Below are 17574 nucleotides of genomic sequence, written 5' to 3' on the forward strand. Positions count from 1 at the left end.
CTATGTGGCAGTTCCACGATCGCATTTCAACGATCTAGTTGTCAGCGAGGTCGGGAGTTTTTCGATAAGGTAGACCAGGGTGGTCCAAACCCTGTCATGCTGATACAATCCGTGCGGCTCACAGAACAATTTAGGCGTATATTTGTATCTAATAGCAGTACGTTTATGAGTTTTTTTCAGCTAGTCCAACTGGGGATGGGATCCCGAGATTTAAACCCCTTTTCTAACGCTTTGTGCCTTTATTTTAGTAAACCCCATCGTCTGTTTTCAAGCGTGGGCCATGTGACAGTATAGTGACGAAGCGCAGAGCCGACTTAACGCCGCGCAATCCAGTTTTTTTAGCTAGGTCCCGAAAAACCAACTTAGACGGACTTGGTTGGTATTTGACGATGTCACTAAGATTGCTCACGCTGCAAGTTTTTAAATTGCTCAATATAACAATTCGTAATAAAATGAGTGTTTATTCGCTGTATAATTAAGGTAAGTTCTGGAGCCTTTCTCGGTTCTCGGAGCTTTACCTAAACAGCCGGAGAAAATCAACACAAACAAGCAAAGGAATATGGATTATTCAGCAGCCGTCACTTCAACTCCTGCTAGTGAAGACCCAACCACGGAAACAAGAAATGCCAGACCGAGATCTTTATTTATGAAAACCAACCTGAATCTGGATTTTACCAAACTAATGGGTATACTACGAGAAAGCGATAGTACAAAGGAATATGTTAAACATATTAAAGGACTATATGAAAGCCGAAAAGGATTATGGATTATCACATTTGCGGCCACTGAAAATCAAAATACTTTCTAAATGCAACCAATGGAGAAATGAGAGTTAATGACTCTCTAATCTCCATAACTTTGCCCAGTGGAGCCCCAGTACGGATCTCAATAAAAGAAATTCCTGACGAAGCATCGTACGCTAAAGTTGCCGCAATAATCAATCAACTGGGCTGTGGCAAAGTTCGAAATGTAATTAGAAACTGACACAGAGGTACCGCTGTTTACAATGGTTTTACATCTTTCTTGATAGAAGACTTTAAGAAAGACAAATTACCAGACTTTCTTATGATAAACGGGATAAGATGTAAGACCTATCTCCCACGAGAGATGTATATTCCAACATGTGGGCGGTGCTTAGAAAGTGGACACACTTTCATAAACTGCGAAAAAGAGGCAGTATGCCGTTATTGCAAGGAGTCGGGGCACATTAGAAAAAACTGTAAACAAAGGGCGATGGACTACCCAACGCCCTCAAACCCGATTCAAGCATGGGCCTTGCCTAGACAAAGAAGACCGCAATTAAACAACGTGACGCATACACCTCGTAAAACTATAGAACAAAGTAATAAAACGCCCAGGAAAACAAACAACATGGAAGACAAAGCACTCGACAACACACGAAAGGTAATTAATTATAATGAAGACCAATCAACCAAAAAACAAACATCGGAAAACCCTATAATTAAGGTAGTCCAAAATGACACGGTTTGCGAGTTTTCCTCGTCTGCCTCTGATCTGCACAATACAAAAGAGCTAAGCGATTGGTCTGTGTGTGAGGATGTCTTAAGTCCACTAAATTCTCCTCAGGAAAACCTACAACCTGAAACACCACCAAAAGACGACGCACAACCCGAACCACCATCGAACGGAGTCCAGCAAAAGAAACAAAATAAACCAGTTGGTCTAAGATCCACCTCAACAATAGGAAATACACCGTACCACCCTAAATCAAAAGGACTCCCCCATGTTAAAGTTATGGTTCACAATATCGAATACCTGGACTCATTGAATTAATCGGTATTTTCAGATACCCCAAGAGAAGTATTATCGGCCCCAGCTGATTTGGAATCTAAAGAAAACTCCGATCTATCCGAAATAGCATTTGATAATTTGGAATATACAAATAAAAGAAACAGAGAAGATACCTCCTCATCTGAAACCTCCGAAACAACCAGAAAAGGAAAAAGCAACAGAGCACCAGGCAAGAAAAAGAATACAATGGGCACGTGACCTAGGATCAGAGACGTCAACACTTGCAATTCTGGTAGGAAAAAAGGAAACATACGTGAGTAGAAATTGATTTTTCTCTCGATAAATCGAAACAAACACGTTCTAGTGCTGTATTTTCTAAAATTATATAATAATGGATAGATCACGAGTCATAACTAATTTTACCACAACCAGGAGCTTAGACCTTTCGGCCGCCTATATAACTCGATATGGCTAAGTATAAGATTGTCTCCCTGAACGCCAATGGTGTTCAACATCACCTAAATAACATTGATAGATTTCTAAAACGAGAAAAGCCGAGAGTTTTATGTGTTCAGGAAGCACATAGGGTCGACAAGGATGTTATATCGCAGTGGGCAAGTGATCAAGGCTACGATGCCTACTTTAACACATTAGACAAAATGGAAAACATTATACTAATTTCAGACATGGAACCCTAATCTTGGCCAAACATACTAATTCGACTCAGCAGACGGCATACACCGTGCACATCAAACATCGATGTGATAGCCTAGAAATTGAAATAGATCAAAAAACTGTGAAGATTTTTAATATTTATGCCCCTGCTCAAAACGGTCCACTTAAAACTGATTTTTACAAACTTTTGACGAATATTATAGGATTCTATTGTGACGCTACTCAACTACTTCTGGTTGGGGACTTTAATAATGCTCTGGAATCGGTAGACGTCTCGAACACTAATAACTTTAAGTTGCGCCCCCCAGAGAAAATTTTTAAAAATTTTATCCAGTGTAACAACCTCATAGATACCTTTAGAAATAAATATCCTAAAAAGCAGATCTTCACTTTCTATTTTCATTCCAATGGCAGAAGGATAGACCGAATATATAATTCAACCAATTTGGACAGCATCATTTCGACAATAGCACACGTACCCAATACCGTATCAGATCACTTATTATGTCCGGTAGTAACCCTGACACAAATGGAAAAAGTTAGATGAGGCAGGGGATCGTGGCGGAATAATGTCAAGCTATATCGTGATCCGACCTTTAATGACGTCATAAAAAACACCTACCAAGCCGCGACCTTTGGCCTATATAATTTTGATCAAAAAGATCAAAAAACTGTGAAGATTTTTAATATTTATGCCCCTGCTCAAAACGGTCCACTTAAAACTGATTTTTACAAACTTTTGACGAATATTATAGGATTCTATTGTGACTCTACTCAACTACTAGTCCGGCAGATAAGGGGACCTTTTTGGCCCAAGTTTGATTTCAGACATAAAGTTTTTTATATCTGTGATTATTCATCTTGGGGTCATTGCCCATCATTTCTACATGGGTGTGGAGTTTGCAGCCTTGAGCAATTTTTCTTACGGCTCGATATTTGTAACAGTGTTTTTCGTCAAACCTGTGCATCATAATGACGCACAACCTGAACCATAACCTGTTGCAATACTATGTTCAGGTTGTGCGCAATCTTGGTGCACAAACTACGCAAGCACCAAATTTACTAGGAAATAAAATCAATAACTTTTAGGTATTTGTTGAGCCCAGCTTTGGGTCGCGACCCATATACAGTATATGAAAATACTGTCGAAACATACGCGTAAAATAAAGAGTACTATTTCAAAATACTCGTTTTTGTTGTAATTAACAATACAAGCCTGGTAATGCAGTCGCCAGTGGTTCAAGTGGATATACACCCGGTGGAGAACAGTCAATTATTTGTTAGCGAGAATTGTTATGCAGCGGGATGATCACGACGACGCAGTGAAAGATAATGATATCACAAGAACAAGAATGAGAAAATTGCTACATTTTATAGTATATCCCTGGGAAAGAATGTAGTTCATTCTTATGTTCCATGCCAATGCTTTTCAAACTACCAAAGACTCTCAACACTTTTACTTCTTCTCTTCTATAAAAAAACATTATATTATTATGTATATGTTATTATATATTCGCATTTCCATCTGTTTGTTCGTGCTCCCAGATAACCGATCAGCGGCCTCCAAGGAGGACGGGGTCCCCTGTTAAGAAACCCTGTCATAAGCTAAAAAAGGCGACCATGCTTCTCTTGCCTGTTGTCATGCTGTCCCTGGAATTCAGCTACAACAAAAATTTCATGAAAACGGATTTTTAAATTTTATGACTTTATTAATATTCTCAACAATGAATGATATACGGGTGGGTGGTAAAATGCCAAGTTATTCCAACAACATGATCATGTTTTTGCAATTTACAACCAATATTTTGTATGTAACTTTGTTTAACAGAGCCCCAAGAGCCCTAACTACAAATATCAAAAATGTGAGGCCAAAAAAGTCACACTACAACATTGTCAAATGTGCTGTATTTACGATAGATAACATGTTTACCAAAAAGAATTGAAAAATGAAAATGAAAAATGGTAAATTAAAGATCAATTCAGCAATATCTACTTGGTGATATTGCATCTGTTGATGATTTTATGTGTTTTTTTCGGAAGTTTAATAACAGAATTAATTGTGGTTGTTGGGGATGTTTTAAAAAAAGGTTGCATGGAAAAAAGGTTTCACAAAATGTCAAGGTTTGATAGTAGTAGAGAAGTAGAAAAATACTCCCATGTTTTTTTTTCTCATTTGATAACCACGCCACAGAACTTCCCCGATAAGTATACGCAGCAATTGCGAGAAGCAGAAATGCCAAGATGGGATTTCATCGCATTGCAAACCAATATTAGCAATTCCGATATATATTCGCGCATTCCCATCTGAACAGCGTGGAAAAGATTATACCCATCTACACAATTTAAGAACTATGTCAGATGAGCGTCATATTATCGAATATCAGTAAAGGAATATTGCAATGGGAAAAGACATATGAGGCGGAACTTTCAGTAGTATGCAATCAAATAATCTTATTGTAGAATATAACTTTAAAAACATTTCGTCACGCCAACTGCAGTCCGAAACTTTTTTTCTCAGGCTGAGCGCAGATACCAATTGGCACTTATGTAAACTGGTAAGACTGTAAGAGGATGGATCACGCGATGGATCAGATACTAAGAGTATCCATCCCCCAGCTGTCATTTGAGTGGGTACTGCTGTTTTTATTGCAGATGTTACTGATCTTTTTGTATTAAAGATTTACTGGCATCACCGATTTAAGGATGTTGGAAACCAACACGCAATATTACAAAACTTACTTTCAACACGCGGTTTGAATGAATGAAAAAGCTGAAACTAATATTCTTTAGAACAGCATACAAATTCTATGGAATCATACACAAAAACTCGTCAAAAACCTATAGCTCAATAATCAAGTGGAATTTGATGCATGTGCGCAAAAATGGGCGCGTTACTACGTACAACCGAAGCACGCAGGAAAATGTGTGTGATGTACTAGTATTCAAAACGTTTGACTCAACTATGTTGGCATAACAGGTGCACATCTCGGTTTCGCATACGCATACCTTCTATCTCCACAAGGATATATTAATTTTGCCAAAATCAATGTAGCTCTGAAAGGTTGCGGTTCTCCCAAAAGAAAACACGTTACACATCTTTAGATACCAGTGGATGGTTTTACATGGCCTTGTTCCTTGTTCGGAGTGAAAGACGAGGTCAAATATTCCAATCCAATTCAACTAATAAAATATTTCCCAAGTCCCTAAGCTTAAACTAGGAAAACGAAATGCGCGCAGCAACGCAAATGTAGTTTGAAGAGCGCAATAGAAAGTGGCTAGATACTGTCGATGGATCTTGGCTTGTATTAGCGAAATAAACTATCATTTTTTCTACTAAAATTGAATTTCTGACATTGTAAGGAGATTCAATGTTACTATGTATGCAAAACTAAACCATGTAGTTATGAAATAATTGTTTTTAACAAAAGGGCGCTCCTGAAGTATTCGTACCAAGATGGCGCACAACCTGAATATTGTATGCTTACCAGGTGGGGGTTCAGGATGTGCGTCATCTTGGACCGAATACTTTAAATCCACTTAAAAAAAATTGCTCAACATTATATACTCCACACCCACCTGGGTATCATTATATATGTCATATACATTATATCTAAACAATAAAAAAAACTTTATGTCCCAAAACAATGTTAAGGCCCGATTCTGCCGGACTATACTTCTGGTTGGGGACTTTAATAATGCTCTGGAATCGGTAGACGTCTCGAACAATAATAACTTTAAGTTGCGCCCCCCAGAAAAATTTTTTAAAAATTTTATCTAGTGTAACAACCTCATAGATACCTTTAGAAATAAATATCCTAAAAAGCAGATCTTCACTTTCTATTTTCATTCCAATGGCAGAAGGATAGACCGAATATATAATTCAACCAATTTGGACAGCATCATTTCGACAATAGCACACGTACCCAGTACCGTATCGGATCACTTATTATGTCCGGTAGTAACCCTGACACAAATGGAAAAAGTTAGATGGGGCAGGGGATCGTGGCGGAATAATGTCAAGCTATATCGTGATCCGACCTTTAATGACGTCATAAAAAACACCTACCAAGCCGCGACCTTTGGCCTATATAATTTTGATACCCCACAAGAATGGTGGGATGATGTAAAATTCAAAATTAAAAAACAGTCCATAGCATATTCAATAGATTTGGCCCGAAATAAAAGAAATGAAACCACATTAGTTCGAAAAACGCTCCTAGAACTAATAAACGAAGGAAAACAAGAAAATGCCGTGAAAATCGTTGAATTGAAAATGCGACTTAGGGCCGTTGAAGAAGAACAAAATGCGCGGGACACACTAATAGCAAAAATGAAAGATCTAGAAGAAGGCGAAAAACCAACATCAACCTTCTATGGAAGAATAAGAAAAAGAGCAAAAAAGATTACCATTGACAAATTAGAGACCGACAACCAAACTGTGGCAACCGATCAGGACGAGATTCTAACAACAGTCGAGAGCTTTTACACAAACCTATGGGGTGTGAGTGACATACAAGAGTCAGGCCAAGATCATTACATATCGATAATGAGCCGAACAAAAATAACAGATGATGAGAACACCATTTTGGAGAGTCCTATAACAGAAGATGAGATTTACAATGCAATCTAATACATGCCCGACAATAAATCACCAGGTCTCGATGGCTTGACAAAGGAGTTCTACATTACATTTTGGAACATGATCAAAAAGAACTTCACCCTACTAATTAACAACATCTTTCATTTCGGCCAACTTCCAAATTCTGCAAAAACAGCCAAAGTTAAACTAATCTATAAAAAAGGCAAAGAAACTTTACTCAAAAATTGGCGACCGATAACTACATTAAACACCGACTACAAAATAATATCTAGAATTCTGGTGAAACGGCTTGAATCGATATTAAATAATGTTATCAGCAAAACGCAAAAATGCTCACTCCCCCTAAGGAGCATGGAAGATGTCCATTACAATACCGACGCAATTGCCAGGTATTGTAAAATGAACAATATACCCGGAACATTAATTTTAATAGATAATTTAAAAGCTTTTGACAGGGTCAATCATGTTTTTTTGTTTAAAATATTGCACCAAATTGGAATAAGTAATAAGGCATTCAAAGTAATAAAAAGCATGTATACCGGAGTAAAAAGTAAAGTAGACGTAAATGGTAGGTTATCCAAAACAATAGAAATCCGACGGGGAATTAGGCAAGGATGCCCGCTCAGCATGATGCTATACGCTTTAAGTACGGAACCATTCGCCAGATCGATAATTTTAAATAGTGACATACACGGGATAAAATTAGGAACTTTCGAACATAAACTTGATCAATATGCAGACGACACTACCTTTGCAGTTCGGGATAATACATCAATTAGTGAAATCTTTAAGCAATTACATCGATTCGAAACGGCGACTGGACAGAAAACCAATATAGAAAAGACGCAAATACTCTGCCTGACAAGATCTTCTTACAAATCAACCTACAATTCGCCATACCAAACATATATAAAACCTAACACCAAAATACTAGGAATACACTTCGGAAACAAAGGAATGGATAAAATCTGGCAGGAACTGGAGAACAAAATAATTCGAACACTGAACTATGTAAAACTTCGCAATCTTACTTGGCATGGCAAACAAATTATTATAAACTCTCCAATAATGTCCATAGTAATATTTCATGTAAGAGTTAAGCCAATACCCCCCAAAACAGTAAATGAAATTCAAGGTGCCTGTTTTAAATTTTTATGGAGTCCCGCAAAGCATGCCTAGTAGAGAAAATGCGTGTACTTGCATTGGGCGGACCCCTAACCCTATTCTGGCATCAAGAGGCGCTATATGCCTTGGGCTCCAGGATCAGATTGGTAAACAGGGATCTGTATACGAATTCGATGCCCCATAGCCCCATAGCCCCACAGTCCCAAAACAATGGCAACACATCCTCGATACCTTTAAAAAATTGGACTTTACGAAAAATGATTGGGACTTAGCGAGACATAAAAATATCTACCATAAACTCAGGGCAATCGACACAAATCAACAACAACTGGATCTGAATTGGGAAGAAATTCACTTACTCACGAAAACATATCGAACCAAATTCACCAACACAGAAAGGGTTCTCTCGTACCGGATAGCCATAGATGGCTACATATTCGGAGACAGATACACAGCCATAGATGTCTACATATTACATCGACCCCAAGGAAGAAACAATTCTGGCCAAAACAATTAAAAACCTCACGGACTTCATTACTCTCATGGACCATAAATTCGGCAACACTCACTTCCTGGGAATAACTGAAAATTGGAAAAGAATTTTAAAAGGGTATCTATGAAATTGATAACTTTCTTCGTTTGAACAAAGTTAAAACTACGAACAAACTCAACTACCATAAATGGTAGCCCAATAATAACGCCAAAACCCGCAGAAAAACACGATTTTAACCCCGATAATACCATCCACAACTTTCCACGGAAATGATGAATCGGAAGCTTCACGGTGGATGTCAGTCTGTGTGCGTGTTACACGTTCACACAGGTTGTACGGAAGCCAGAGGTGGCGGAAGTTGAGCTGTGCTAAGCATGGCATTGACGGAAGCCCTGGGCAGACGTCCTGCTATTTGGCACATAGCATGTACTGATGCCCGGGGCCGAAGTCTTTGCCTTGCAATGCATAGCGAATACGGAAGCCGCCTTATCTGTATAACCGCTGCTTACGCAGTGGCATGCTTATGAAGCGTAATACCGATATGACTCGGATATGACGTGTTTTTATTACACTGATCCGAGACTGGAAAAACTCTGATCCGTAAATAAAAAAAAAAATATTAATATTCCGTGGCGAAAAAAGTTTGGGAAGCGCTAGCTTAGGGTAGGGATGGTGGGAGGAAGCCGCCAGCAATCTTCTGGTGCTAAATTATCCCCTACTGGATTTGAACCTGCGAATCTAAGCGGGGTAATCTTAGGTTAGAAATCAAGCGTAGTATTAAGGCTTAGCACGATGCGCCACTCAACGCGAGCATAGTCCACTGCAGTGCACTGGCTGACATAGATACTAAACACATTAATATACGTCTATACCCTTACGCTGGATGACGAAATCTCAGGATTGTTCTGTTTGGCCGTACATACCTGTATCATGATCGCTTTTTACCAAGAGGTCTACTGTAGAGATAGACTCAAAGTGCTTCATACAGAACTAGAGTCTCCGCGAACTATTCGTTTACTCAAAATGACATTATTAAAATTTAAGAAGCAGCAAATACATCCGAGGTATTAAATAGAGTAATTTCAAATCACTCATTAATATTAATCGGTAAGTAACAATTTGTTTTTGTTACGTTCTCATTGTGGGGCTCCGTAAATAACAGTCTCTTCACGAGCTCCATAACACCAAATATGTGAATCAATCGTTGTCGTCGGTATGCACTTGTCTTGAGAAGTCAATTACCGTATTTACTTCACATAGAACCGTGGTTAATGCTGTTGCTGATGTTATGTCTCTGTCGTTTGGTTTTGGCTGAGAAATTACCTTTACTGTAGGCCAGGACCGCACCTATATATTTATTTTGGATCATTAGCCCCAGTTATTGAATTTTCTATTATGAGATGACTTTCATGGTTTCGAATATATACGAAAAGAACTATAACACCATAATAAACAATTTTAATTTGCTACTAATCATTAGTCGGTCAAGGAAGTGCTCGTTTAAGGATGCCGAAAATCATTTCTGGAAAGACCTGACCCAAATAATTTTGAAGTTTTGTTTTCGGACCTTCGATAAAAATAGTTGAGTAGCCCTGCAGTAGGCATCGAAACAACGTCACATTGTGACTCCACTTTTAAGGACATCGCCGGCACGTTATTGTATAAAAACATTCTTGGCTGCGAAAGTCAATGAGCTAAGATTTGTACGTCAATTTAGAGAATGCATTGATATAACGCTAAACACGTCGTTATTCTTCATCACGCGTTAGAAGCGTGATCGGTTCCAAAAGGCAACCTGGAGTAATTGAAGTAATCAGTTAAAAAGATTTGATTACAACAATCAGTTAGCTTTTTTCGTCAAATATTGGTGCGCGGGAAGCCACAAGCGACATCGCAGTCACAAATGTTCGTCGTAGGATAAGGTTTGATTTTGTGTAGGATGTATGAATAAACTGACTGTTGGGTTATGACAGCGAGTTCGAAACAATATTCAGGTGAGCTAAATGTTCTTTAAACTTATAATTTTCATTGCTATTCTATTGCTTTCATTTTTCTATTGTATAAATGGTAAATTAGAGGTTTTCGGGCCTATACGAATTGGAATTATTACCCTAATACAGAAGTCTAGATTGGTGGGTGATTCTCTTTTGTATCGAACTCACTAACATCGGGTTCCATCGTTTTCTCACAACTGGTTGAACTTAAAAGCTATATGGCAATACATAGACTTATCATATTAAGAAACTTAAACGTAATATACTGATCTACGTCACTACGTAAGCTGCATTCAACAGGACAAGATTTACATGAATGTAATGCATAACTTTCAAAACTTTCGCAAATGTAGCGCAAAATTAATGGTTTATTGGAGATTTGCCGTAGCCTTTTCCCTTTCATATTTTATTGTGTATAGGGTGCTCCCAGAGTATTCGTACCAAGATGGCGCTCAACCTGAACACAGTATGTGTACCTGGTTAGGGTTCAGGTTGTGCGCCATCTTGGTACGAATACTACCGGATGATGGCCGTGTATAGTTTGGATCTTTGTACAAAGACCCTATCAACGTTCAGAATAAGAGAATTAATAATTAAATTTATAAATCATTCCTAACCCCAAATCGATAATTACTAATATGTCATTTTAAAACGTAGCGGGAGCTTTGTGCAAAAGATCCGATAGATTCAGTCCCGCTGTTCATTGAATATGCTAGCTACAGTTCTGCGACAGTTTATTTACCAATATTTTACCTTTTTTTCAGATGCAAAACTATTAAAGGTTGTAGATACAAAAACACAAAGTAACGAACGAGGAATTTTACAAGTAAATATCATTTAAACATTTTATTTGACTTTCGACGCCTATTTTATTCCTGTACACAACTGTTTTCGTTTAGAATGCTAAACAATTAGATGCGAGCGCCCTGCGTCTCGGGTCTTGCGATCAAAGTCGGCATTGCCACTTATTTGATCGTGTGTTTTCCCTCGATATTGTAAGATTTATATTTTCACAAGTTTTAATAATTGTCTTTCGAATCAAAATTTCAAAAAAGTAAGACCCACGTTCACGTTTAAAATGCTAAATAGTTCAATGCAAGCCAACATTGTTATGCTGCTTATTTGATCGAGTGCATTCTATCGAAATTTAAGATTTAGATTCTGTACAAGTTCCAATAATTGTGTTTTAAAGCAGAAGTCCGAAATAGTACTATAAATATAGTACCTTCTACTTTGTATCAAATTGGTGTACTCTTTGCGCCCCCTAAAATTCGTTGCTCGCTTCTCTGCTGGATAGCGATCTCCAGTTTGCGATCGCCACCGTGAACAATGTGATAATTCTACAAGTTACTGATCAGAGGTAATTAGTCATATCATCCATGAAACAGTTATAAAAGTTCATTGGGTGTTTTATTTTTATTGTAATAATTAATAATAAGCAATTCGTGCAGTTTGAAAACTACAGCTGATATGTTATAAAATATTGAGCTTAATTTATGAATTTGAATGATTACATATACCTGTAACTGTAGAGTCGATGAAAAGCAATTTCTATGGTAATCTATAATATTTAAAAATTTAATGGCAATCGCTGAATAAATTTTATTCGTCTAAATTTTCTTAGTTTTGTGTATTGAAAAAAAAAATCGGAGAAAAGTTTGGCTTTTATGAAATCAAATGTCGAAATTTACCCGTTACGTATTTTATTGAAACTAACGTCTATTTTTTGCTTTGTAGTGTCTCTGTCAAATAGCATTTGTCTGAATTAACTACCTAATGACATAGTTGGCTCAACGAAATTTAGTTTAATTCTAATTTAGAATTGGCTTGCATAAAATCATGACATATATATTGATTTTCAGCTTTTTAAAACACTGCTTGAAAGTTGCCAGGACAATTTATCATTGTACCAAAAGAAATTCGTCAAATGCCAGCTTTTCATCACTGAGTGAGATGGAGGCCTATCAAGTCTGAAGAGCAAGTATGTAACCAAATCATTTGAAATTATTTAAACTTAGATGTCTATAGTATAAATAAATGATGTATTGTATTTTTTTCGGGAAATCTACATACAAATATTACTTTCAATATATTGAGTATAAGCTCAGTTTTGGTTTGTGTGTCAAATGAAATTTTCTAAAAATTACAACCTCAAAATTTCATCATAACATGATTCGCACAACTAACGTTTTATTCTGGCTGTTTATTAGAAATAAAAATTGAACTTTTCTGTTCCCGCCCAATAGTCGAGATACAGGAATGCATTAAATTGATCTTATTTTTGTCAGTTTGGGCACCAATGCGCGCTCATTATTGTTTATGGCAAAATCTGTTAAACCAAACCATGCTCATTTCGTAGAATAGCGGAATTAAATATTCTGTTCTACGATTAAACTGTAGCAATATCCGGTGAATAATGGCATAGTCAGTACAGCGCAGGGGCTGACTGCTGTGTTGTCCCATCTGCTGTGTCGTTTCGTTTAATCCTCCAAACCGAAAGGCCAATTACTATCTTGCAATGTCAGTCTATTTAAAGGTTATTGGGCCAGCATGAATAAAACGCGTTTCACCGCAATAGGGTGTCACGTTGTGATTACGACAAACAGTGAAATTTTTTCATAGTGATACTTTTAGTTCAGCACGTGTATATCTGCAGAGATACTGGAAGAATTTAAACTATGCCTCGTTAAGTGTAATTCGGTGAAAACACAACCCCAACTTAAAAACCATGCGAATATTAAAACTTATTGTTTAACCTGTTGTTTATCATAGGGTGCTCATATATACTAATATGTCTGACATGTTTGGAAACGTAGTCCTGGCCTTTTTCATTAATCTGATGAGCGCGTTTGCCACAAATGGTAGTTGACACTAACTACCATACTATATAAAGTAATCAGGCTAATTTTTTAAATGGAATTGTAGCTCATTGTGACCTGTACGCTCTGGTAGTTCACAGTTGATATCCATGCCAATGATGTTCCCAACTAGTTCAAACTGGAATCGCCCCAAATTTAATTATAAGAGTGAGTCATACTATGTGAATTAAGATAGCCGTTAATCTTACACCTTAAAGAACTCGTGTTTCAACTAAAATTTCCAAAAACGATACTGTATGAATTATATTCAACCAAGTGTAAACTCCTTTTTGATTACTATCCCCTTGCTGAAAGTCCTAAGTTATCACACCATCCATGTTCATAACTATTTAAAAATAGAGACATAGAAATATGTGTCATATTTTCCCTATTGTTAGTGCGGGTCACGTCATGTTATGCTTAATCATGTGCATTAGGAAGAGCTTATTTAATGTAAACTCTCCTATATAATTTCTACTGAAGGGTCTCTTTCATATACGGTACTCACCGTCAATATAAGATATAGTAGTTTCAAAACTCTAGAATTCTTACTTTTTAAATTAGATATTAGGAACTTGGGTGTCGCTGCTCGATAGCCAGCCTTGACTTGACTTGATTAATCGTGTATCTTACCCCCTTTGATACTAGTTAACCATGACCTTCGTGTTCACATGTGTTTCGAACTAAACTCGCATTGAGTTTCAACGAGTATATTATTATATGAGTGAGTAGAATCAATGGCATCAATATGCATCAATATAACCGGGAATCGTACACCCTTTAATATTGGTTAACAATGGGATTTGTGTCCCAAACTAAAATTTCGAAAGTTACTATATATATATATGAGATCCCAACAATTGTAAATCTACTATAGTCAGCCTATATCCCTATTGCTAGTAGCCTTATGCTCATAAGTGTTTGAATCTGGGAATATATTCCTTATTTCTCTATCGTTTATTCCCTAGTTATGATCTGTCAAGTTTTTATATTTATATATATAATGTCTAAAATGTCTTTGGCTGAAGTTGTTTATAAATGTATATTTTCAGGTCTCTGGGATGGGAAGGAAAGACTATAGAGAACTTGAAGGTAAAATATAACACCCTAATAAATAATTCACTAGTTAAAATTTAGATAATGAGATACAACATAGCACACTGACAGATCATTCCGAATAAGTAATATTTATAATATTGAAAATCTGCAAATAATATAGAATGAACGTAAATGAATATCAATACAAGTTGTCGTCCTTGTATCTTTAGAATAAGCATAGCTTATCACAATAGCGTGGACAATTTTTTGAGGGGCGTAAAGGTAATTAGAAACAGAAATATTTGTTGAATTTTATCTTTTCCGCCTTATTTTTGATATTTACATTTCTTAATAGCTGTATTTTCAACGTGCTTTTCAATGGATATAAATAAAATTTATAGGATGTGTTGCAATATTATACACCATTCATTCCAAAGTAATGTTAGTAAATAAGGGGAAAAACTGAATAATTTGTCAATGAACGGAAAATTAATATTTTTATTTTATGTATCCAAAGTATAAGCATAGCTTCTCTGTGCTCCTGTCAAATTACATTTTCCGTAACTTATAAATCTAAAACTTAATAATGACTTAGTTCAAACAACTATATTTATTCAAATCAATATTATACAAAATTTACTTACAGTTCATTATCTCGCATAAAGTTCAGCTTTCTAAAACTCTTCTTGAAAGCGGAAGAGACAATTAACAATTATACATCAAAAGACATGCGGAGTTATTTGTCCGATTATGCATCACTGAGAGAGGTGGATGCATTGAGTCTAAAGAGCAAGTATGTTATTAAAATCTTCTAAATCTTTCTAATTTACATTCATCACAAACAAGTTAGAATACTATATTATAAACATCGGTGAAGAAATAAATGATAAAGAGGTGAATCCGCAACCCAATTTCTTGATTGCGGCATTATAAAATATTAAAATTGAAATATAAAACGGAAGATATCACCATAAGTTTTGTTTTAGCAGTCTCGCAGCAGATTGAAAACGCTTTTTAGACATTGCAAATCACAAAATTTGGTGTTATGTTAGGATTTCTGTAAAATATATACCTTAATAGTAACTGAAATCGAAACACAGTAAATTGTTCACGCGATGTACCTTTTGTCTATTTTGAAACTAACTACCTATGGAGCCGCATACGACTTTTTCTCGGTATGTGGCGATATATAAAATATTTAATGCAAGATATCTATAGATCGATTTTTTTTTTCAATATTTTAAATTACAATCGTTCGTATTTTGTCCATATCTTGGGATATTTCAAACGGTGAAACCTTAAAAAGAGTCAGAATGACAGGCCTGCGGCGGGGCGGATTCAGTGTTGTTGCACTTGGCTTCATTGTTCTTCATTACAAGTCCGCTGATTGACGCGGTAATTTTGAGTTGTAATGATTTTATATTGTCGTAAGACGTAAGTCGTCGCAACTGCAGATTTCATTGAACACAATTAAGCCAATAAATACCGCATTTTAAATATTGCCGCATTCAGGGGCGCAGCCAGGATTTTCCAATGGGGGTTACGATGAAATTAAAAGAATGCGCCAAAAGTGCAATTCGCGACGACGTAATGCGTTATAAACTGAAATGTAAGGTCGTTCACAGCGAAATTCCACAGTTACGTTGCAGCCCGTCTCTCTTTGCCTGATGGTGTTGGTGAATATTTTACAAGTCGTATTTCAAACGTCGACTATTAATCCGTAGTCAGCGGGTACACGCATTTAGAAACAGAACATCAAAACTTCGGGAAAATCATTTTCAGAGAGAACTAAAACTCGCATATGTCAGTAGTGTCATGATGGTTTATATGTACAAAAATACGCTCGCATGTAGCGCCGATCAAAAGCATGAAATTTGAAACTATTACTTGGAATTTATTGTTATGAAGTTGAACTTTTATTTCCATTCAATGATTATTTACTTACGCCGTGATCAGTGGCGGGCAAAATCGTATTTTTTAATCGAGTTAATCGAATATTTTTAACGGACACCGAATAATCAGTATTTTCATTTTGAACGACATCAATTGGGATGTCGGCCGCCGAAACCACCGCCGTGACAATATTTTTTTTTCGGATTTTACTATAACAGTGCGGCGTTTTTTATTTCATAATTCTGTCGTAATCGAAGGCCTCAGTGAAATATTTGTCATCGCGATCGTTTTGGCGGCCGACATTCCAATTAATGTTGTTAGACTTTATTAAGGCACTTTTTTATTCACTAGTAAATATTAATTATCATGACGGATATCGTAGTTTTTGTATTTCGGACATGATTGTGAGTTCACATCGGCAAAGAGGGACAACAAGTGCATTCACAACACAAATTAATTTTATTATGATTTCTATCTTCTGTGTAGGATTTCTATCACAGTTTGTAATTTACGGTCCCAATTTTAGGCGAACAATACCATCATTATTGACCCCGGGGTGCGATATTTTTGAAGCGGATAGTTGGACATTTCTATGCGTTTAATTTTAGATCGTGTTGGTGTTACTTTCGTGTTAAATAATAATTAAAGAACTTCGCAAATTGGTAATCACTACAATACTTACTGTTGAATGTTCACGTAACTCAACTTTGTTAAAACCCTTTTTTATTGATACTAACCACACGAATAAATCGGCAATAATGGCATTTCTACGTGGTCAAAATAATATTGTTTATGTATTTTTGATATAAGCTTACCTTTGCTTTACCTCTGTTAATAAGCATTTTTTGTGATTTGTAACTCCAAAACTTGATAATGAAACTATATATTTATTTTCAGTTTTCTAAATCATTGCTTGAAAGAGTCATTGCATCAAACGGACATTGTTATTAGTCTGGTGCCTCACGGAGTGAGATGGAAGCCTATATAGTGTAAAGAGTAAAGAGCAAGTATGAAATCTTATAAATCTTTCAATTCATATTTTGTCACGTATAAACTGATATATCATGTTAAATCCCGCTAGTTAGGAAGAACTGCAAATATTAGAATTATCCTCACAAGATGTCCATAATATCCCACCCAATTTTA

The 17574-nt window shown here is 36.4% G+C and overlaps 1 long non-coding RNA gene across 1 annotated transcript; it reads left to right on the forward strand.

Annotated features, from left to right (window-relative positions):
- Positions 1-11413: 11413 nt before the first annotated feature.
- LOC120346388 (uncharacterized) lies at positions 11414-15322 on the forward strand. The gene is made up of 4 exons (XR_013477568.1): positions 11414-11465; positions 12502-12620; positions 14550-14589; positions 15182-15322. It is a non-coding gene; the product is annotated as an uncharacterized LOC120346388 (long non-coding RNA).
- The last annotated feature ends 2252 nt before the right edge of the window (positions 15323-17574 follow it).

This window comes from Styela clava, chromosome 8 (assembly GCF_964204865.1).
Source record: "Styela clava chromosome 8, kaStyClav1.hap1.2, whole genome shotgun sequence".
Lineage (NCBI taxonomy): Eukaryota > Metazoa > Chordata > Ascidiacea > Stolidobranchia > Styelidae > Styela > Styela clava.